General features: G+C 37.5%; 1 protein-coding gene and 1 pseudogene across 4 annotated transcripts in view; both read left to right on the forward strand.

Moving 5' to 3' along the window:
- Positions 1-23,309, forward strand: part of LOC309647015 (protein FAM136A pseudogene) — a 34,104-nt pseudogene extending 10,795 nt beyond the window's left edge. The window contains exon 2 of the transcript XR_014268648.1: positions 9,347-23,309. The product of XR_014268648.1 is annotated as a protein FAM136A pseudogene (transcript). The remainder of the gene's footprint in view (positions 1-9,346) is intronic.
- Positions 1-23,426, forward strand: part of SPIDR (scaffold protein involved in DNA repair) — a 359,526-nt gene that overhangs the window by 11,358 nt on the left and 324,742 nt on the right. The window lies entirely within an intron of this gene.

Raw genomic sequence — 23,426 nt, forward strand, 5'->3', positions numbered from 1 at the left:
GGTTCTTATTCTCTTATTCTGGAAGTTTGCTTATTACGTTTTTTATTTTAGCCATCATGATAGGTGTGTGCTGATAACTCATTGTGGTTTTAATTTGTATTTCCATGATGGCTAATGATGTTGAACATGTTTTTATGTGATTATTTGCTATCTGTCTATCTTATTTGGCAAAATACCTGTTCGTTTCTTTTACCCATTTTTAAATTGGATTTTTTGGGGTTATTGCTGAATTTTGAGAGCTTAAAAAATATTCTAGATACTAGTCCCTTATTGGACATGTTTCCAAATATCTTCTGGCAGCAATATTTTTAAATTTTTACCATGTTCATTTGATAGTTTGTGCATTTGCTATAAAATCTATAAGAACTCCTTGCTTAGCTCTAGAACCCAAAAATTTTCTGTGTTTTTCTAGCAGCTTTATAGTTTAGTGTTTTACATTTAAGTTATGACATATTTTGAGTTAATTTTCATATAAGGTGTGAGGTTTAGGTTGAGGTTTTTTTTTTCTTTTTTTGGTCTATGGACTTTGAGTTGTCCACTACCATTTATTGAAGGTCTGTTCCTTCCTCCATTGAATTGCTTTTGCACCTTTGTCAAAAACCAATTGCACAAATATGTGTGGGTTTATTTTTGGGTTTCTGAAGTGGTCCAGTCATCTATGTGTCTATCTCTTTGCCTAGTAAGCATTAACATTGGATAGAGTGACTTTCCACTTTATTCTTCTTCAAAACAGTTTTAGCTCTTCTAAGGCCTGTGGCTTTCCCTGTAAGTTTTAAAATAGTTCGGCTATGTCTACAAAATACTTTCTGGAATTTTGGTAGGAAATGAATTAAAGCTATCGATCAATCTGGGGCAGATAGACATCTGTGAGTCTCCTAGTCCATGTCTCTCCATTTGTTAATCTTTGGGTTCTTTCATCAGCATTTTGAAATTTGTAGCGTGCAGGTGCCATACATGTTTTGGTAACTTTATACTTAACTATTTCATTTATTTTGGTGTGATTGTAAATTGTATTGTTTTTAATTCTAGTTTCTACATGTTTATTGTTAGTATTTAGAAATGGATTGGTTTTCGTGCACTAATGTTATATTTTGTAACTTTGCTGAACTCACTTATTAGTACTAGCCATTTTTTTGGTTAGATTTCTTGGGATTTTCTGTGTAGACTATCATGTCTCAGTAGTTTTGTTTTTTCTTTTTCAAACTGTATGTTCTCAAATCCACTGTCGTCCACTGCCGCCCTACCCACTTCCCCCCCCTCCGCCCCATCTCCCTGCCTTATTGTAGCAGCTAGAACTTCCAGTACCATGTTGGATAAGAGTGATGAGAGTGGACATCCTTACTTGTTACTGATCTTAGGGGGAAAGCATTCATTCTTTCCTGGTTAAGTATGATGTGAGCTGAGGGTTTTTGGTAGTTGGTCTTAAGTTGAGGAAGTTTACCTTTATTTGTAGTTTGTTTACAGTTTTATAATGAATTGGTGTTGTATTTTATTATATGCTTTGTGTGCCAGATGCTGCAGTTTTTCTTTTCAGCTTGTTGATATATGGTAGATTACATTGGGTGAGTTTTTTAAAAAATTGATCCATATATATATTTTAATTAGTTAACTTATTCTTTTTGGCTGTGTTGGGTCTTTGTTGCTGCGTGTGGGCTTTTTCTAGGTGTGGCGAGTGGAGACTAGTCTTCGTTGAGGTGCTTGGGCTTCTTATTGCAGTGTCTTCTTGTTCTGCAGCACAGGCTCTAGGTGCGCAGGCTTCAGTAGTTGTGGCACGTGGGCTCAGCAGTTGTGGCTCTTGGGCTCTAGAGCACAGGCTCAGTAGTTGTGGTATGGGCTTAGTTGCAGGCTCACTAGTTGTGGTGCACGGGCTTAGTTGCTCTGCGGCATGTGGGATCTTCCCAGACCAGGGATCGAACCTGTGTCCCCTGCATTGGCAGGCGGATTCTTATACATTGGTTGATTTTTGAATGTTGAATCAGCCGTGCACACCTGAAATAAACCCCACTTGGCCTTTTTGTACATTCCTTTGTAAACGTTATTAGATTCCTTTTGCTGATATTCTCGAGGTTTTTTTTTTGCATTTAAATTCATAAGAGGCATTTGGTTTGTAGTTTTCTTTTTTATATTGTCTTTGCCTGACTCTTATCAGGGTAGTGTTAGTTTCCTAAAATGAGTTTGGAAGTGTTCTTTCTTGTTTTATTTTCTGGAAGTTATTATATAAAGTCGACGTTAATTCTTTGTTGAAGGTTTGTTAGAATTGTGTAATGAAATCACTTGGGCCTAGTGGTTTGTTTTCAGGGACTTTTAAACTTCAAATTCAATTTATTTGTTGGTTATAAGGTCTGTTTACATTATCTATTCTTGGTTGAGTTTTGGAAGTTGTGGTTTTTGAGGAATTGGTTGACTTCTTCTAAGTTATTGAGTTTATGAGTGCAAAGTTTGTAGTGTTCCTATGTCTTTTTAATGGCTGTAGGATTTGTAGGGATGTATTTTTTCAATGGCTGTAGGATTTGTAGTGATATCCCCTATTTCAGACTCATATTTGTCATTTGTGTCTTCTCTGTTTTTTGTCAGTCCTCCTAGATGTGTATTAATTGTAATTATTTCTTGAAGGACTAGCTCTTGGTTTTATTGCTTTAAAAAAATAGTTGTTTTCCTGTTTTGAATTGAATTGATTCCTACTATTTCTCTCTTCCTTTTGCTTGCTTGCTTTAGTTATTTTTTGTTCTTCTAGTTTCTTGAGGTTGGAATTTAGGTTATTGATTTGAGAGTTTTTTTCATTTCCAATGAAAATAAGTTGACCCTTAAACAGTGTGGAGTTTCGGAGGCTGATCCCCTGTGCAGTTGAAAGTCCGTGTATAACTTCACAGTTAGCCCTCTGTATCCGTGGTTCCACATCCATGGATTCCGCCACCTGTGGATCATGTGGTACTGGAGTAGGTATTTATTGAAAAAAATCCATGTGTAAGTGGACCTATGCAGTTCAAACCTGTGTTGTTCAAGGGTCAACTGTATTTAATGTTACGAATTTCCCTCAGTTCTGCTTTAGCTGCATCCCATATATTTTGATATGCTGTTTCTTTTTTCATTTAATTTTGTATGTTTAAAAAATTCTGTTAAAGACTGTGTTTTATTCATGAATCAGAAGCTTGTTATTTATTCATGTTTTTATCATTTATCTGTTTTGTTTTTGTTATTGGTTTCTAATTCATTTATGATTAAGCCACACATTCTGTATGATTTCAGTCTCTTAAATTTATTCTCTGAATATGCTTCATTTGGGTGAATGTTCCTTTGTGTTTGGAAAAATAATATGTATTTTGTTTTTGTTGGGTGGTGTGCTCTCTATGTGTCAGTTAAGTATTGTTAGGGTTTTTTTGTTTGTTTTGTTTTTTTGGTGAGATCTTGTATGACTTATATTATTTTCTACCTAGCAGTTCTATCAGTTGCTGAGCATGGTGGGCACATGTCGAAATCCCCAACTATAGTGGTGGATTTGTGTATTTATTCTTTTGGCTCTATCAGTTTTGTTTTATGCATGTTGAGGCTCTGTTGTTTGGTGTTTATAAAATTAGTAATGTTGTATCTTTCTGTTGAATTTATTCTTTTATTGTTATATAATTTCTGTCTTTGTTTCTAGAAATTTCCTTTTGACCTGAGGTCTACTTTACCAGATACTAATATAGCCACTTCTGTTGTCAGAGTTTACTTGTCATATCTTTCTATTCATTTACTTTCAACCTCCCTATAGTGTTGAACTTGAAATTAGTTTCTTCCAAATAGCATGTGGTTGGTTCATGTTTTTTAATCTACTTTGCCAGGCTTTGTCTTTTGATGGATGTATTTAGGTCATTTACATGTAAGAGAAAATTATTGATATGTTAGTGTTCAAGTTTGCCATTTTGTTGTTTTCTTCCTGTTCTTTCCTTTCTCTTTTTTTGCCTTTTTGGAGTTACTTAAACAATTTTAGGTTTCCGTTTTGATTTATTTATAGTTTTTCTTAGCTTTTTTTGTTGTATCATTTTCTCAATGGTTTTTCTAGATATACAATAATACATGTGTAGCTTATCACAGTCTACATATGCAGCATTTTATCACTTCTAGTAAAATGTGGAGGCTTCACTTTCCATTTAAGTACCTTTAATGTTACCTAGTATTGTGACTTTTGTTTCATATTTCATATTCATTGACTATGATTTATACAGTTCTTGAGGAGGATTGTGTTTTGTATTTATCCATACTCCTGCAGTTTCTGTTTTTCCTTTTTCCACACTGCTCACAAGATTTAAAGAAAAAAATCATTTTCTACTGTTTGAGTACTTCCTTGTACCAGTCTTTAAGTGTGTATCTGCTGGTTTCCAAATACTTGGGTTTTTTTTGTTTTTTGGGTCTAAAATGTCTTTATTTCCCCTTGATTGTTGAACTGTTTACTGGATATCAAATTCTGGGTTGCTGTTATTTTCTTTAAGAACTGAAAAATAATTGCCCCACTTCATTCTGGCTGTAAGATTTCAGATCAGAGTTCTGTCACTAGAATTGGTGTTCCTGTATAGGCAGTATGTTATCATGGCTCTTTTCCAAAGTTTTCTTTATCTTTAGAAGTTTAATTTTGATGTCTTGCTATTGGTTTCTTTGGGTTTATCCTGCTTGGGGTTTTTTCAGCTTATTAAAACTGAAGAAATATTATATCTTTTACCCAATGTAGGAAATTTTGAGCTGGTATGTTTTAAAATACTTTCTCAGTTTAATTTCTTTTTCTTTACCTCTTAGAACAGTGATATGAATGATGAATCCTTTGTTATTGTCTCACAGGTCCCTGAGGCTCTATTCATTTTTCTTCACTATATTTTGTCTGAATCTGTTGTTCAGATTAGTTGAATTCTATTGATTGGACTACAAATTACTGATTCTATCTTTTGTAGTTAGGATTTTACTACTGAGTCTAACCAGTAGGTTTTTTATTTTGGTAATTGTATTTTTCAGTTCTATAGTTTCCATTTGGTCCTTTTTTATAATTTTTTTTTCTAATTTTTCATTGTTTCAAAAGAACTTGCAGTTGATTATTGAAGCATTTTTATGACAGCTATTAAAAAATTCTTGTTAGATAGTTCCAGCACCAGATTGATTTACTTGTTGGCATCAGTTGATTGTTTTTCTTATTTGTTTTTTGATAGTATTGGTTCTTAGTATGAAGAACAATATTCAATTGTATTTTGGACATTTTGTCTATCTTAGGAGACGCTGGGTTCTACTTAAGTATTTTATTGTCGCAGTGTGCTGCTAAGATCAAGCACACAGGTCCTGACCTACTTTTGTGGATTGTGGTTCTAATGATAGTTTAATTTTTAGAGCCTTTGTGATGTTGTTTTGGTCTGCTCGGCATATCTAGTGCCAGTAACCTTAGGGAACAGAAGGGGGTTCCCCAGGCTGACCTGCTAGGGTCTCTTGGTGAAGGAGCAGAGAATCTCAGGCACACAGTGACCAAGAAGCTTCCCTTGTCAGGTTCTTGCTGTGTTGGGATCCCCCATGCCTCTGAGAGACACAGAGAGTGATTCTTGGGTAGTGTGTGAGTTGTCAAGAGATCTTTCCTACTGACACCTAATCTCTCCACCTCTCTCCACTCTCCTCTCTTTCTTTTCCTGGAATCTCTAATGGAAGGAGATCTGGGTCCATTGGGATTCCCTTGATCATTTGTTATTGGCAATGTTCCCAATTGCTCTCTCCCTCTGGTGGTGCTGGGCTTAGTTGATACTGTCAGAGAGACTCCTGTTTGATCAAGAGGAGGAATGAGCTAGGTTGGGGGTGGGGAAACATGGGGTCTGGGTCACCTTCTGTTGGGTGCTGGGACATAATTCACCTTGTTACTCTGTTATTCCTTCAGTCTTGGGCTCCCAAACCAGCTTGCTACTTCCAGAATTCTCACCAGTCTCTATGTTATTTTCAGCAATTATAGTTGTTTTTAGTGGGGAGAAGCTGGGAGAAATTTGATCTGTACCATCTTGTTTAGATCAGAAGTTTGGAAATCACTAATTCTTTTAGCTGTTTTTTTCTGGAGTTTATTTTCTTATTTAAAAAAACACATTAATTATTAGGTTGATCAAAAGTTCCTTCAGTTTTTAAGTAAAAATAAAAGACACCTTTTTCATTTCACCAAGTACTTTACTGAACAACGTATTCACCATTTTGTTCTACTACTTTCTGCCATTTTTCAGCCAACTTCATAATTCCATCTTCCCACAACTTATTATCTTCCTGAGCAGAGAACTGTTCCAGGTGCCTTTTACAGTCTTCCAGGGAATTGAAATTTTTTCCGTTAAGAGAATTTTGTGAAGACTAACATAATTAGAAAGCCGAAGGTGTAATGTCTGGTGAACACAGTGGATGTATTAGAACTTCCCAGCCAAACTGTAACAGTTTTTGCTTGGTCATCAAAGAAACATGCGGTCTTGTGTTATCTTGATGGAAGATTATGCGTTTTCTGTAGACTAATTCCAGACACTTTTCGTCGAGTGCTGCTTTCAGTTGGTCTCATGGGGAGCAGTACTTGTTGGAATTAATCATTTGGTTTTCCAGAAGGAGCTTGTAGTAGAGGACTCCCTTCCAATCCCACTGTATACACAACCTCACCTCCTTTGGATGAAGACCAGCCTTTGGTGTGGTTGGCAGAGGTTCATTTCACTTGCCCTGCTATCTCTTCTGTTTGACATTACTGTACAGTATCCACTTTTCATCACCCATCACAATTTGTTTTAAAAATGGAACTTTTTTTTACGTTTCAGTAGAAAATCGAATGTGGAAATACAGTCAAGAAAGTTATTTTTGACTTAACTTACATGGAATCGAAACATCAAAGCGACTAACATAACCAAGCTGGTACAAATGATTTTCAACACTTGAATTGGATATTTTGAGTATGTCGGCTATCTCCCACATGGTATAATGTTGATCTCAATTAATGTCTCGATTTTGATCGCTGTCAACTGCAGCTGGTCTACCCAATCATGGAGCATCGTCCAGTGAGAAATCTCCAGCGTGGAACTTCACAAACCACTTTTGACACGCTCGATGAGTCACAACACCTCCTCCATACACGACACAAATCTGTTCTTGCATTTCAGTTGAGTTTTTACCTTTATTGAAATAAAGCATAATAGGCGGAAAATGTTGCTTTTTTCTTCCATCTTCAATATTAAGATGGCTACACAAAACTTCACCAACTTTGGTAAGTTTTTTTTTTTAATTCATGCTGATACGACAGCTGTTACAGTACAGTCTAACAAAATTGTTTCAAATGAAGTTAAAGACAACTAAGTGCTACTAGAGCCATTTTATGGAAAAAAACAAATGCACTTGGGCCCAACCCAATATTTAATCTGTTGATTACCTAGTATGGCAGATGAGGACTTAGCTGTCTTATGTGAGCATTCCATATCTCTGTTATCCTTCATTATTATGTTACAGCTTTTTGCTAAACCAGAAATAAATATTAATACTATGATCACATAAATGTGGCCCATTGAAGACTCAAGTAGTGTACTTTGTTTCCTTCTTGTGCAACCATTATTTTAATGTAGTAAATCATTGCTACATGTTTTTCTTTACATCATTTTTTACTTAATTATAGGTAATTAAAAATTTTTTACGCCTGTTCCTAGTCAGGCAGTATGGCTTATTCCTCCTTTTGTGTGGTATATTCTCCAGTATCTTCCTAATAAAGAGTGTGTTAAAAGTTTTTTTGAGTTCTGCATGTCTGAAAATTTCTTTATTTTGTTCCCATAGTTGATTAATAATTTGGCTGAGTAGAGAAATTTAGATTAAAAATCAGTTTTCCTCAGAATTTTTAAGGCATTGTTCCAGTGTCTTCTTAGGTCCATTTCATCTTAAATGACTCAATTTAATTAAAATATAAGTGCACATGGAGTTGGAGCTAGGTATATTCAAGGCCCACATACATATTTAGGAAAAGCAAGTTAAAATTTAATTCAGTACTCTTAATACTTGCTTCATAATTTGGGTTTTGATCAGGAAAGCTAATGGGATGGGATGTAGGGAGAAAAGTTTGGAAGTGTGGAAGACATTCGTTGGAAGAGGTAGCTAAAGAAACTTAGGGAAGAAAAAGTATGAAGTGAGTAGTTAGATTTTTTTTTTTTAACATCTTTATTGGAATATAATTGCTTTACAATGGTGTGTTAGTTTCTGCTTTATAACAAAGTGAATCAGTTATACATATACATATGTTCCCATATCTCTTCCCTCTTGCATCTCCCTCCCTCCCACCCTCCCTATCCCACCTCTCTAGGTGGTCACAAAACACAGAGCGGATCTCCCTGTGCTATGCGGTTGCTTCCCACTAGCTATCTATTTTACGTTTGGTAGTGTATGTATGTCAATGCAACTCTCTCACTTTGTCACATCTTACCCTTCTCCCTCCCCATTTCCTCAAGTCCATTCTCTAGTAGGTCTGTGTCTTTATTCCCGTCTTGCCACTAGGTTCTTCACGACCTTTTTTTTTTTTTTTTCCCTTTGATTCCATATATATATGTGTTAGCATACTGTATTTGTTTTTCTCTTTCTGATTTGCTTCACTGTGTATGACAGACTCTAACTCCATCCACCTCACTACAAATAACTCCATTTCTTTTTATGGCTGAGTAATATTCCATTGTATATATGTGCCACATCTTCTTTATCTATTCATCTGATGATGGACACTTAGGTTGCTTCCAAGTCCTGGCTATTGTAAATAGAGCTGCAATGAACATTTTGGTACATGACTCTTTCTGAATTATGGTTTTCTCAGGGTATATGCCCAGTAGTGGGATTGCTGGGTCATATGGTAGTTCTATTTTTAGTTTTTTAAGGAACCTCCATACTGTTCTCCATAGTGGCTGTATCAATTTACATTCCCACCAACAGTGCGAGAGTGTTCCCTTTTCTCCACACCCTCTCCAGCATTTATTGTTTCCAGATTTTTTGATGATGGCCATTCTGACCGGTGTGAGATGATATCTCATTGTAGTTTTGATTTGCATTTCTCTAATGATTAATGATGTCGAGCATTCTTTCATGTGTGTGTTGGCAATCTGTATATCTTCTTTGGAGAAATGTCTATTTAGGTCTTCTGCCCATTTTTGGATTGGGTTGTTTGTTTTTTTGTTACTGAGCTGCATGAGCTGCTTATAAATCTTGGAGATTAATCCTTTGTCAGTTGCTTCATTTGCAAATATTTTCTCCCATTCTGAGGGTTGTCTTTTGGTCTTGTTTATGGTTTCCTTTGCTGTGCAAAAGCTTTTAAGTTTCATTAGGTCCCATTTGTTTATTTTTCTTTTTATTTCCATTTCTCTAGGGGCTGGGTCAAAAAGGATCTTGCTGTGATTTATGTCATAGAGTGTTCTGCCTATGTTTTCCTCTAAGAGTTTGATAGTGTCTGGCCTTACATTTAGGTCTTTAATCCATTTTGAGTTTATCAATGAATTTGGTAAAGTAGCAGGATACAAAATTAATGCACAGAAATCTCTTGCATTCCTATACACTAATGATGAAAAATCTGAAAGTGAAATTAAGAAAACACTCCCATTTACCATTGCAACAAAAAGAATAAAATATCTAGGAATAAATCTACCTAAGGAGACAAAATACCTGTATGCAGAAAATTATAAGACACTGATGAAAGAAATTAAAGATGATACAAATAGATGGAGAGATATACCATGTTCTTGGATTGTATGAATCAACATTGTGAAAATGACTCTACTACCCAAAGCAATCTACAGATTCAATGCAATCCCTATCAAACTACCACTGGCATTTTTCACAGAAGTAGAACAAAAAATTTCACAATTTGTATGGAAACACAAAAGACCCCGAATAGCCAAAGCAATCTTGAGAACGAACAATGGAGCTGGAGGAATCAGGCTCCCTGACTTCAGACTATACTACAAAGCTACAGTAATCAAGACAGTATGGTACTGGCACAAAAACAGAAACATAGATCAATGGAACAGGATAGAAAGCCCAGAGATAAACCCACGCACATATGGTCACCTTATCTTTGATAAAGGAGGCAAGCATATACAGTGGAGAAAAGACAGCCTCTTCAATAAGTGGTGCTGGGAAAACTGGACAGGTATATGTAAAAGTATGAAATTAGAACACTCCCTAACACCATACACAAAAATAAACTCAAAATAGATTGTTTTCTGATGTCGTGTTAACTTGCTCTGAAGTTCGTAGTCCAAGTATCATTGTCTGTTTTTTTTCTTTTTAAAATTTCTTTATTTATTTTAATATCTTTATTGGGGTATAATTGCTTTACAATGTTGTGTTAGTTTCTGATGTATAACAAAGTGAATGAGCTGTACATGTATATATATATCCCCATATCCCCTCCCTCTTGCGTCTGCTTCCCACCCTCCCTATCCACCCCCAAGGTGGTCACAAAGCACGGAGCTGATCTCCCTGTGCTCTGCAGCTGCTTCCCACTAGCTAGTTATTTTACATTTGGTAGTGTATATATGTCCATGCCACTCTCTCACTTCATCCCAGCTTACCCTTCCCCCTCCCCATGTCCTCAAGTCCATTCTCTACGTCTGTGTCTTTATTCCTGTCCTGCGCCTAGGTTCTTCAGAACCAGTTTTCTTTTTTCTTAGCTTCCATATATGTGTGTTAGCACACGGTGTTTGTTTTTCTTTTTTTGTCTTACTTCACTCTGTATAACAGACTCTAGGTCCGTCTGTCTCACTAGAAGTAACTCAGTTTCATTTCTTTTTCTGACTTACTTCACTCTGTACGTATGACAGACTCTAGGTCCATCCACCTCACTACAAATAACAATTTCGTTTCTTTCTATGGCTGAGTAATATTCCATTGTATATATGTGCCACATCTTCTGTATCCATTCATCTGTTGATGAACACTTAGGTTGCTTCCATGTCTTGGTTATTGTAAATAGTGCTGCAGTGAACACTGTGGTACATGACTCTTTTTAAATTATGGTTTTCTCAGGGTATATGCCCAGGAGTTGGATTGCTGGGTCATATGGTAGTTCTATTTTTAGTTTTTTAAGGAACCTCCGTAGTATTCTCCATAGTGGCTGTATCAATTTACATTCCCACCAACAATGTAAGAGGGTTCCCTTTTCTCCACACCTTCTCCAGCATTTTTGTTTGTAGATTTTTTGATGATGGTCATTCTAACCATTGTGAGGTGATACCTCGTTGTAGTTTTGATTTGCATTTCTCTAATTGTTAGTGATGTTGAGCATCCTTCATGTATTTGTTGGCAATCTGTATATCTTCTTTGGAGAAATGTCTATATAGGTCTTCTGCCTATTTTTGGATTGGGTTGTTTTTTTGATAGTGAGCTGCATGAACTGCTTGTATATTTTGGAGATTAATCCTTTGTCATTTGCTTTGTTTGCAAATATTTTCTCATGATTTGATTTAAAATCTTCGTTAGCTTCTAGACACTGCTCTTAGTTTTGGGGAACTATTTAAATAACCAGCAGGGGGAGTACTTACGTTCCTTTTGCAACAGGGACTCAAGCTGGAAAGATAGTTGGGATTTTAATACGTGCAGTTTAGAACAACAGTGTAAAAATTTTTTGTTGTTGTTTTTTTCTGATAGTGAAAATAATATGCACCTATTGTAGAATAGCTATAAAAGAAAGAATACAATAGAAAATAACACATGTAAATCTACAATTAGGTGATACAGGCACTTTCATGTATTTCCTGTTAAACTTTTTTCTCTCAATGCTTTTTTTTAAGCTTTTTTTAAAAAATAGATTAATTTATTTATTTTTGGCTGCGTTGGGTCTTCATTGCTGCGCGTGGGCTTTCTCTAGTTGTGGTGAGTGGGGGCTGTGCTCACTACGGGCTTCTCATTGCGGTGGCTTCTCTTGTTGTGGAGCATGGGCTTTCGTAGTTGTGTCACGTGGGCTCGAGAGCACAGGCTCAGTAGATGTGGCTCACGGGCTTAGTTTCTCCTTGGCTTGTGGGATCGTTTTGGACTAGGGCTTGAACCCATGTCCCCTGCTTGGCAGGTGGATTCTTAACCACTGTACCACCAGGAAAGTCCTCTCAGTGCTTATATCTACTGCAAAATTGATGTTACTATTTTAAAACTTAGGGTCGTTAGTATTACATAGATACTTTTTTGAAAATCAATCTGAATATTCTTTTCCATCCTGATAAGATCAGAAACAGAACATTTATTCTTGTGTATAAATAAGGTTTCTATTGGCTTCTCATAAAGTTGTAGATTTTAATTTCTGTTCTTTTAAGGAGCAGAACCTCTAGAGCATCAGAAAATTCCTGTTAAGCAAAGAAAGGCAGCAGAATACAATGTTGTCTATCTTAGGGATACAACTAAAACATATAATCAGAAGATGCAAATAGGGCAGCAATGTATTAAAACAGTTGTGTCAGGTTGCTGGCTTGGTGCCTAGTACATAATTTGGTACTCAGTTTTTGAAATGGACAAATAGTGGAATAGGGTGATGCTTTTAAAATATTTATTGTAATTTTAAGACAAATAAAAATGGAGTACTTTGTAAAGATTGAAACACACATGAACAATTTCTTGAAAAAGTTATGTGTAAGAAAGCCTGTCCAGTTGGTGTAGCTCTAGATTATCTCTTCTTAAAAGCTATGACCAAGAAAAACAGTACATATTATCTACCCAATAATTAATTTATTTATAGAAAGAAGAGAAACATAGTGCCTGAGTTCTGGCCACAATTTTACTAAGATCTCAAAAATATTTATCTTTGAACATTCTGTATAAGTCCCTCCTTATTTTGAACCAGTTTTGTTGAATTCTGCATTCAGTTCTTGTCACTTATGCATTAAAATAACGTAGGTAACAAATGTATACTTACGAGTGTGGAGAAATCCATTAATCAAAGGGAAAACAGTTTTGAGGAGAGGTTAATGAAGAAATCACATTGCAGTAGTTGAAGAATAAAATCTTTGTGTTGACAAATCTCTATATAAGTGTGCTGGGGAAGAGAAGGAGCAAGGGATAGCATGATGGGATGAGAGAGAGTTAAAAAAAAGTTAATGAGAAACTTGTGCATGGTTGAATGATGGCCTAAGGGGTGGAACAGATTAAGATAGGAAACTTCGGAATCCTGAATGCAGTGTCTCATGACTGGCATCCTGTTTTTCATATTGAGGATTTTCTTCTTATAGCCTCAAGCCACTGGGATGTAAAGCTTTCTGTTTCTTCCTCAGCCTTTTTAAAAATTCAATAGAGCCTATAGCATTTTTACTTTTTTACCCAACATTGTGTATTTTACTGCAGCAGAATACTCCAAGCATGCGCAGAGAAGCTTGTTCTGTGTTTAGTTTACCTGTATGGTAAAGCCATACAGGTTGGATTTTTTTTTTTGGCTGAATTGGGTCTTCGTTGCTGTGCATGGGCTTTCTCTAGTTGCGGTTAGCGGGGGCTGCTCTTGTTGCATAGCGTGGGTTCTAGGCGTGCAGGCTTCAGTAGTTGTGGCGCCTGGGCTCTGGACCGCAGGCTTAGTAGTTGTGGTGCACGGGCTTAGTTGCTCCGTGGCATGTGGGATCTTCCCAGACCAGGGCTCGAACCCGTGTCCCCTGCATTGGCAGGCGGATTCTTAACCACTGCGCCACCAGGGAAGTCCCTAGAGGTTGGATTTTAATCCAGTGTTCTTGGTGGTGGTTCTCAAACTTTAATAGTGCCTAACTCACCAGGGTGGTTGGTGGGCCTTTCATCACTCAAGATTCTAATTTGGTGTTTGAGTATCTACTATCTCTAAAAGCATACGTGGTGATTCTGATGTGCATTGCCCTTGATTGCATTTTAAAAATTGTGGTCAAATTGAATGAAATTTACTATTATAACAATTTTTAAGTCTATGGCCTATGACATTAAGTACCTTCCTGTTGTTCTGAAACTATCACCACCATCCATCTCCAGAACTTTTCATCATCCCAAACTGAAACCCTATACCCATTAACAACTCCTCATTTTCCCCTCCCGACAGCCCCTGGCAACCACCATTCTACTTTGTCTCTTGAGTTTGATGACTTTAGGGACCTAATATAAGTGGAATCATAATTTTTGTTCTTTTGTGTCTGGCTTATTTCACTTAGCTTAATGTCTTGAAGGTTTTTCCATGTTGTATTGTGTGTTAGAATTTTTTACTTTCTTTAAGGCTGAATGTAGTCCGTTTTATGTATATACCACATTTTGTTTATCATTCATCCATTGAAGGACATTTGGGTTGTTTCCACATTTTGGCTCTTGTGAATACGGCACTATGAACATTGTTGTGGAAACATGTTTGAGTCTCTGCTTTCAGTTCTTTCTGGTATATGCTGGATCATATGGTAATTATATTTTTAACTTTTGAGGAGCCACCATACTTTTATCCACAGTGACTGCATCATTTTGCATTTCTATCAGAATGTATGAGGGTTTCAGTTTTTCCATATCCTTGCCAGTACTTGTTATTTTCTGTTTTTTTTTTTTAATTTTTACAATTTTAACTTTTTTTAATAGTAGTCATTCCTAATGGGTGTGAAGTGGTATCTCATTGTGGTTTTGATTCACAATTCTCTCATGATTAGTGATGTTGAGCACCTTTTCATGTGCCTATTAGCCATTTGTATATCTACTTTGGAGAAATGTCTCTTTCAGGTCCTTTGCCCACTTAAAAATTGAGTTGTTGGTCTTTTTGTTGTTGAGTTGTTAGGAGTTCTTTATGTATTTTGGATATTAGTTCCTCATCAGATCTTGGATTGCATCTTAAGAAATGCTGGCTTGGGGTAAGGAGTTTGAATTGTGGAGTCAGACCAGCCTGTGTGTGAATCTTGGCTCATGTGTAAGTTCCCTTGCATATTAAAACTGCCAGCTACCAATCTGGAGTGATCTACCTCCTTCTTTGGTCTCTCCTTGTCCTCTATGCATGGGCACCAGTTTCAGACTTCACCTGGGGACTCCTGAGGTCGTAAACCTACAATGTGTCAGGATTTCATTCCTTTTTAAGGCTGTGAATAGTTTTTCTTTATATATACATGCTTATTTTGTTTATCCATTCATCCATTGGTGGATATTTGTGTTGTTTCCAGTTTTTAGTTATTGTGAATAATGTTATTTTGAACTTTGATATTTAAACATACATTTGAGGGTCTTCCCTGGTGGTCCAGGGGGTACGACTGCACGCTCCCAATCCAGGGGGCCTGGGTTCGATCCCTGGTCGGGGAACTAGATCCTGCATGCATGCGCAACAAAGAGTTCGCATGCAGCAACTAAGAAGTCTGTGTGCTGCAACTAAGGAGTCTGCATGTCGCAACGAAGATCCCACGTGCCGCAACTAAGACCTGGCACAGCCAAAATAAATAAGTAAATATTAAAAAAAAAAAAACCCAAACATCCATTTGAGTCCCTGCTTTCAGTTCTTTTGGGAAATTGAATTGCTCAGAAGTAGAATTGCTAGATCCTATGGTAATTGTATGTTTAATTTTTTGGAGGACCCACTGTACCATTTTCTATAGCAACTGCATCATTTTGTATTTCTACCAGCAATGCACAGGGGTTCCAGTTTTTTCCATATCCTTGCCAATAATTTATTTTTTGACACTAACTATTATAACGGGTGGGAGTTGGTATCTCACACTGTGGTTTTGATTTGTGTTTCCCTAATGACTAATGATATCAAGCATCTTTTTATGTGATTGTTGGTCATTTGTATGCCCTCTTTGGAGAAATGCCTATCAGACTTTTACTGAGTTTTAAACTGAGTTATTGAGTTGTGGGAGTTCTTAATATATTTTGGGTACTAGATTCTTAGTTGGATATGTGATTTGCAAATATTTTCTCCCATTATGTGAATTGTCCTTCTACTTTCTGATAATATTTTTTGAAATTCGTAAGTTTTAAATATTGATGAAGTTTAGTTTATTCATTTTCTGTTAACTTGTCCTTTTATGTCATGTCTGAAACCACTGTTTATACTAACTTCTGTTATATTTGTCAGACCCTTGACAGAAATCATTTGACCACAGATGTATGGGTTTTTCTGGACTATGAATTCTGTTCCATTGACTGGGTCTATTGTTATGCCTGTACCACACTGCTTTGATTACTATTATTTTGTAGTAAGTTTTGAAATTGGGATGTGAGTTCCAATCATGGAACTTTTGTTTTTGTGGTTTTCTCACAGAGTCAGGATGAATTACATGTTTGGTATCAATGTGTGACCGTATAGGTGGGTTATTGTCAAGCACGGAACCTCACCTGAGCCTTGGTGTCCAGAGTTTTTACTGGGGCTTTGCTATGGACTGCATATTTGTGTTCTCTATTCCCAACCCCCATTCATATGTTGAAACCTAATCCTCAATGTGGTAGTATTTGGAGATGGAGTCTTTGAAAGGTAAATAGGTCATGAGGGTGGAGCTCTCATGAATGGGATTAGTGCCCTTATAAAAGAGGTTCCAGAGAGATCCCTCCTCCCTTCAGCATCAGTGAGGAAGTGAGCCTTTGCCAGATTTCACCACTAACACTGAATCTGCTGACACCTTGATCTTGGACTTCCCAGCTTCTAGAACTTGAGAAGTGTTTGTTGTTTATAGGCTACCTACTTTATGGCATTTTGTTATAGTAGCCCTAACAGACTAAGGCTCCTTTACGTAGACATAAATGGCTGATCTCAGTCTCCAGTTCTTCTGTGTGTGACTCAAAGCCTCTACTCTAAATCATACTGTCTTTCTGGTGTCACCAGCCCCCATGGTAACAGTATTGGGTGTGATTAGCCACCACCCTAAATCACATTATTAGACTGTCTGGTGTAACTGAAGCTCTCAGGCAAAGAAAGACACTTCTATCAGCCATGGTATTCCAAGGGCATAGACATTACTTTCCAGGAGCCAAGGACAAAGGCTAGACTTGTTTGTTTGTTTGTTTTTTGGCTGCTCCGTGCAGCTTACAGGGTCTTAGTTCCCTGAACATAGATCGAACTCAGGCCCCAGCAGTGGAAGCACCGAGTCCTAATCACTGGACCACCAGGGAATTAATTCCCTAGCCTTCCTTTTAGGTGAGGTTAGATTCTTTACTGCATATTTACTTTTTCAGTCTTTTCCTAATAAGTCTTTTACCCATGGTTGCCTTTCTTTTCACACCGTAAGAGCCCATGTTTGTGACAAACACAAATCCTCTTCTTAGTCTGCAAATGTCTCTCCCTAATTCACATTCATGTGCCCTCATTTTGAAGTGAATTTGTGATTGCTGCCTTAACGCACAGAGTTATTATAAGGCTTCAGTGAGGGAAAGAAATTAAAAAGTGGTTTTTAGAATTAATCTCTGCAACCTTCATACTGCTTCTGTATGTTTATACTAACTTCTGTTATTTTACTTCTCTGTATTGTGCTTTGTGACATGTCTAATGATCATATTGATTTCTTGAGGACAGGGTTCATGATATTTCTCTGTGTCTTCTGTGCTTAAGTGATTACAAGCACTGGTTTGTTGAATTTAGTTTTCAATAATGGTAAAAATATATTGAAATTCCATTTGTTTTTAACCACCAGAGTGACTGCATTTGGTTGTGCAGGTTGAAAACTGCAGTGCCCGCAGAGGCCCCATTCGTAGTGATGTCCTGCAAAATTTGTATACTTATTATGCCACTCTTTCAGTAGATGGCAATAAAGCACCTTTCCTAATAAAATCAGTACATTATGACAATTTCCAAATATATGGAAGTACAGTGACTTGAGAAGGGAGTGTCTTTTTCTCATTTGCAGAAAAATGTAGCCCTATTAAGACCCTAACCCTAACCCTAAACTAGCTTGAATTTTGATACTGGCTTTGCTATTTACAGGTATATGATCTTGAAAGATGTCTTCAACAGTTAGTTTCTTTATCTGTAAAATGGAATTGATACTACTCATTTCAGCCTAAAATATCACCTAGGATCTATATGAGGTAATAGACATGAAACATTTGCAGTGATGTCTGGCAGCTACTGAATTATCTTAGTCTGTTCAGGCTGCTGTAACAAAAATGCCATCGGCTGATGGTTTATAAACAACACAAATGTGTCACAGTTCTGGAGCCTGGGAAGTTCAAATTTAAGGTGCCAGTACATTCAGTGTTTGTTGAGGGCTCACTTCATGGTTCATAGCCATCTTCTTTCTGTTCACACATAGTGGATCTCTCTAGTACCTCTTTTAAAAGGGCACTAATCCCATTCATGAGGGTTCCATCCTTGTGAACTAAGCACCTCCCAAAGTCCTCACCTCCAAATACCATCCCATTGGGGATTAGGTTTCAACATATGAATTATGGGGGGGACACAAACATTCCATCTGTAGCATAAATATTCAGTTTGTGATAGCTAAACGATTGTGCTTTTTTTCATTGATGGTGGTTTTACTTTAGTAGTGTGTGATTACAGAATTATATCTGAGGTGGTTTACAATTAGGTAGAAGTAATTTATTTATTTATTTGGTTGCATTAGGTCTTAGTTGCAGCAGGCGGGCTTCTTAGTTGCAGCTCGAGGGCTCCTTAGTTGTGGCTTGCCAGCTCCTTAGTTGTGGCATGCGAACTCTTAGTTGTGGCATGCATGTGGGATCTAGTTCCCGGACCAGGGATCGAACCTGGACCCCCTGCATTGGGAGCATGGAGTCTTAATCACTGCGCCACCAAGGAAGTCCCATAATTAGGTAAAAGTCTTAATTCAGGGGGGGCGGGCTCGTGCGTGGGAGTCCATGTGGGCACCGGCGTGGCAGGGAGCAGCGCGGGGTCGCCGTGGCAGAGCTGCAGCAGCTCTGGGTGCAGGAGGCGGTGGACTCTATGGTGATCAGTCTGGAGAGAGAACATCCGGAAGATGCAGGGCCTCATGTTCCGGTGCAGCGCCGCCTGCTGTGAGGACAGCCAGGCGTCCATGCAGCAAGTGCACCAGTGCATTGAGTGCTGCCATGCACCTCTGGCTCAAGCCCAGGCCCTGGTGACCAGCGAGTTTGAGAAGTTCCAGGACCACCTGGCCCGGTACGCTATGTATTGCAATGACAAAGCGAAAGATTCAATAGATGCGGGGAGTAAAGAGCTTCAGGTGAAGCGGCAGCTGGAGAGTTGCATGACCATGTGTGTGGATGGCCACATGAACCTCATCCCAACCATGACCAAGAAGATGAAGGAGTCTCTCTCATCCATTGGGAAATAGATGTCTGCTATTGGCCATAGGGGCTGAAGGCAGCAATCTACTTAAAAAGAGGAATGGGGATTTGGGTTTTCTAAGGAAAGTTTATGAATGAGGAAATTAAGGATGGCAGCAAGTTTAAGGCCTATATCACTTGCCTTTGGACACTGGTTCCTTTGTGTTTGAAACCTAGAAAGTGAAAAAACCTGGTACTAAAATTGGGGTCAGAGATAGCAGGGGAGAGTTTTTGTGAGCCTGAATTTCACATGGCAAGTGCTTATCCTGGCAACAGGGTGTCTCCCTTGTACCAAATCAGAGCCCTCCAAGGTACCAGATTCTCGTAGTACACAGATACCAACAGGCTGGCACGTTCATCTGACCTGCTTATGATCCGGTAGAGTGTGAGGAGAGGTGTTTCTATTCATTGCCAATCTCCTGTTTACCAGAAGGATAACTACAACATTTTCCACAAACTGGAAATAAAACAAGATCCAGGAGGTCACTAATTTAGAATGGGAAAGGGGGCTTCTGGGGCTTTGTTTTGCATGGTTTTGTCTTATATACAAGGGTATGAAGTTACTTTAAGATGTAGAGTTGGTAGAGGTAGTTTGGATAAAAGCTTTGAAAGGGTGCTTGTGGATATTCATTTCTGGCCGTCAGGATGTGGATGCGCATTTCTTAAAATTCTCACACATGACATCTTTCAGCCTGGAGACCCTGCTAAATTATAAGAAGCTCTCTCACACTGGTAGGGGAAGCATGTTGCTGCAAATGGCATTATTTCATTCTTTTTTTATGACTGAGTAGTATTTCATTGTAATTATATACCACATCTTCTTTATCTATTTATCTGTCAGTGGACATTTAGGTTGCTTCCATGTCTTGGCTGTTGTAAATAGTGCTGCTATGAACACTGGGGTGCATGTATCTTTTTGAATAAGAATTTTCTCTGGATATATGTCCAAGAGTGGGATTGTTGGATCATATGGTAACTCTATTTTTAGTTTTTTAAGACACTTCCATACTGATTTCCATAGTGGCTGTACCAGTTTACATTCCCACCAACAACGTAAGAGGGTTCCCTTTTGTCCACACCCCTCTAGCATTTATTATTTGTAGATCTTTTAATGGGATGGCCATTCGGACCACTGTGAGGTGATACCTTATTGTAGTTTTGATTGCATTTCTCTGATAATTAGCAATGTTGAGCATCTTTTCATGTCCCTATCGGTCATCTGTATATCTTCTTAGGAGAAATGTCTATTTAGGTCTTCTGCCTATGTTTTTTGATTGGGTTGTTTGGTTTTTTTGTTACTGAGTTATATGAGCCGATTGTATATTTTGGAAATTAAGCCCTTGTTGGTTGCATCGTTTGCAAGTATTTTCTCCCTGCCCATAGTTTGTCTTTTCATTTTGTTTATGGTTTCCTTTGCTGTGCAAAAGCTCATAAGTTTGATTAGGTCCCATTTGTTGATATTTGTTTTTATTTCTATTGCCTTGGGAGACTGACCTAAGAAAACATTGCTACAGTTTATGTTAGAGAATGTTTTGCGTGTGTTCTCTTGTAGGAGTTTTGTGGTGTCCTTTTTTTTACTTAAGTGTTTAAGCCATTTTGAGTTCATTTTTGTGTATTGTGTGAGGGAGTGCTCTCACTTATTGCTTTACATGCGGCTGTCCAGCTTAACCAACGCCATTTGCCAAAGAGACTGTCTTTTTCTGTTGTATAGTCTTACTTCCTTTGTCAAAGATTAAATGACTGTAGGTGTGTGGGTTTAATTCTGGGCTCTCCGTTCTGTTCCACTGATCTATATGTCTGTTTTTGTGGCAGTACCACGCTGTTTGATTACTGTAGATTTGTAGTATTGTTTGAAGCCCGGGAGGGTTATGCCTCCAGCTTTGTTCATTTTCCTCAGGATTGCCTTGGCAGTTCTGGGTCTTTCATGGTTGCATATAAATTTTAGGATTATTTGTTTTAGTTCTGTGAAGAATGTCATGGGTAATTTGATGGTAATCACATTAAATCTGTAGATTGTTTTGGGTAGTATGGCCATTTTAACGATATTAATTCTTCCAATCCAAGAGCGTGGTGTATCTTTCAGTTTCTTTAAATTATCTTTAGCTTTCTTTATCAATGTTTTATAGTTCTCAGTGTATAAGTCTTTCACTTCCTTGGTCAGTTTTATTCTAAGTATTTTATTATTTTTGATGCAATTTTAAAAGGAATTTTTTTTTAACTTTCCCTTTTTGATATTTCATTGTTAGTATAAAGAAATACAGTCAATTTCTGAATGTTAATCTTGTATCCTGCTACCTTGCTGAATTTATCAGTTCTAGTGTTTTGTGTGTGGAGTCTTTAGGGTTTTCTACATATAGATCATGTCATCTGCATATAATGACAGTTTTATCTCTTCTCTTCCAGTTTGGATACCTTTTGTTTTTTTTTCTTGTCTGATTGTTGTGTCTAGGACTTCCAATACTATGTTGAATAGAAGTGGTGAGAGTGGCCATTCTTGTCTTATTCCAGGAATCAGCAGAAAGGCTTTCAACTTTTCACCATTGAGTATTATGTTGGCTCTAGGTTTGTCACAAATAGCTTTTATTAAGTACCTTTTTAACTGATTGCTTTTAAGTTAAAGTCTATTGTAATTTTATTCAGACTTTCGTCTTCTGAAGAGTAGGCAGGTTAGGGTTGAACTGTAAGTAGAGATTTGGTTAGAGGACTGTGAGGGAAGGAGGGAAAAAGACTTGAACCTGTAGCCTTTGAAGGGGTCTTGCTGATAATCCTGCCTTTGTATGAGAATAAATTTATGACAGTTGGAGTTTATAGGTTGCTGTGCTTCAACTTCTCAACAGTGAGGAAGCAGGAATGGGAAAGAACCAAGGCAAAGTCATTGTTTGCTTTTGAGTGGGGAGTGATTAGTAAAATAAAATTGGACCCAGAGTGTGATATATTAGCAGCTGTCATTGTTTTATGTCTTTTAAATCCTTGGATTAAGAGTAATGTCAGTGGAGCCAAGAGTGGTTTTAGGCAGCCTGGCATGGGAGCTTGGTTTCTAGCAGAGGAATTTTCCATTTCAGAAAAAAATAAGTTTCAGACTAATGGTATTCTGAGCTGGTGTACAGGGCTAGTGGAAAATAATTCTGCTTTTCTTTTCAAGTGTTGAAAATTAAATACATCACCATATTTCCAACATTGTTACGTTAAGAAGTTCCGGATTGTTGAGAAGAATGAGAAAAAGAGGGCTAGGTTGCTAGAGGTTGGGATTCTAGCATCGGAGTCTTAGAATAGCTGTAGTAAATTAGTCTGGTTTGTTTGAACAGTTTAGGTGTTTGATGACACCAAAACTACGTGATTATTGTACTGTAAGGTTAAGCATAATTGTACATTCCAGACATTTAGTACTTAGTCATAGTAATCTTAAGTTTGAAAGTACATGAAAATTATACAAAATGTGGCAACCGTTTCCTTTATTTTCTCTGATGACAGAAGAAGAAATGAATTTAAACTGCTACATAATTTAATGCCTTTCTGACCGAAAACTTTAAAACACTGGAATGGCTATGGATTCTTTCCTGAAAAAACTCTTCCATGAATGGAAAAGATAGTATAGATATGAACTTCCTTAAATGAAGCAATGATTTAGGTGACCCCTAAACTTATTTAGCATATGCTGAAATTATTTAGCAGACAAGGGATAAACCAGCAAGTTCTGGAAGCTAGCACTTTTAGAGTTTGCCACTTGTAGAACATAAGTTATAAGTGAATCCTGGTTTTGGGGGCATAGAAGACATAAACACATGAAAATAGCATTCTCTATTGTGGCAGTGGAGGTGCTATTGGAAGTGCTGATTTCCAAAGGAGTGGTTCAAGGAGGATGACTGAGGGCTATAGCAGTACAGGAGGATTCGTGAAGAAGGTAGTCCTTGGGCCAAACCCTGAGGGGTCCAGCAGGTCAGACTGAAGAGAGCTGGAAAGACAGCCTGGCAGGAAACAAAGGAAAGGGCAAAGTTGTCTTGAACCTTATAGGCAGTTTTCAAAAATTTTGTTATGCCTTGTGAAAATTTATTTTACTTACATGCTTTTTCTCAGACTTGTTCTAATACCCTTTATTTTCTTATTTATTAACGTCTGTTGTCCCCATATCAGGAGGGTCGGGCTTTCTTAATCGGCATTGCCTGACTGTGAGAAAGATGAGAAGGCTAGAGCACTGGTTATGGGGGAAGCTCATGGAATAGTGACTTTGATTCTGCAATAAA

This window comes from Balaenoptera physalus (genome assembly GCF_965194825.1).
Source record: "Balaenoptera physalus genome assembly, chromosome: 17".
Lineage (NCBI taxonomy): Eukaryota > Metazoa > Chordata > Mammalia > Artiodactyla > Balaenopteridae > Balaenoptera > Balaenoptera physalus.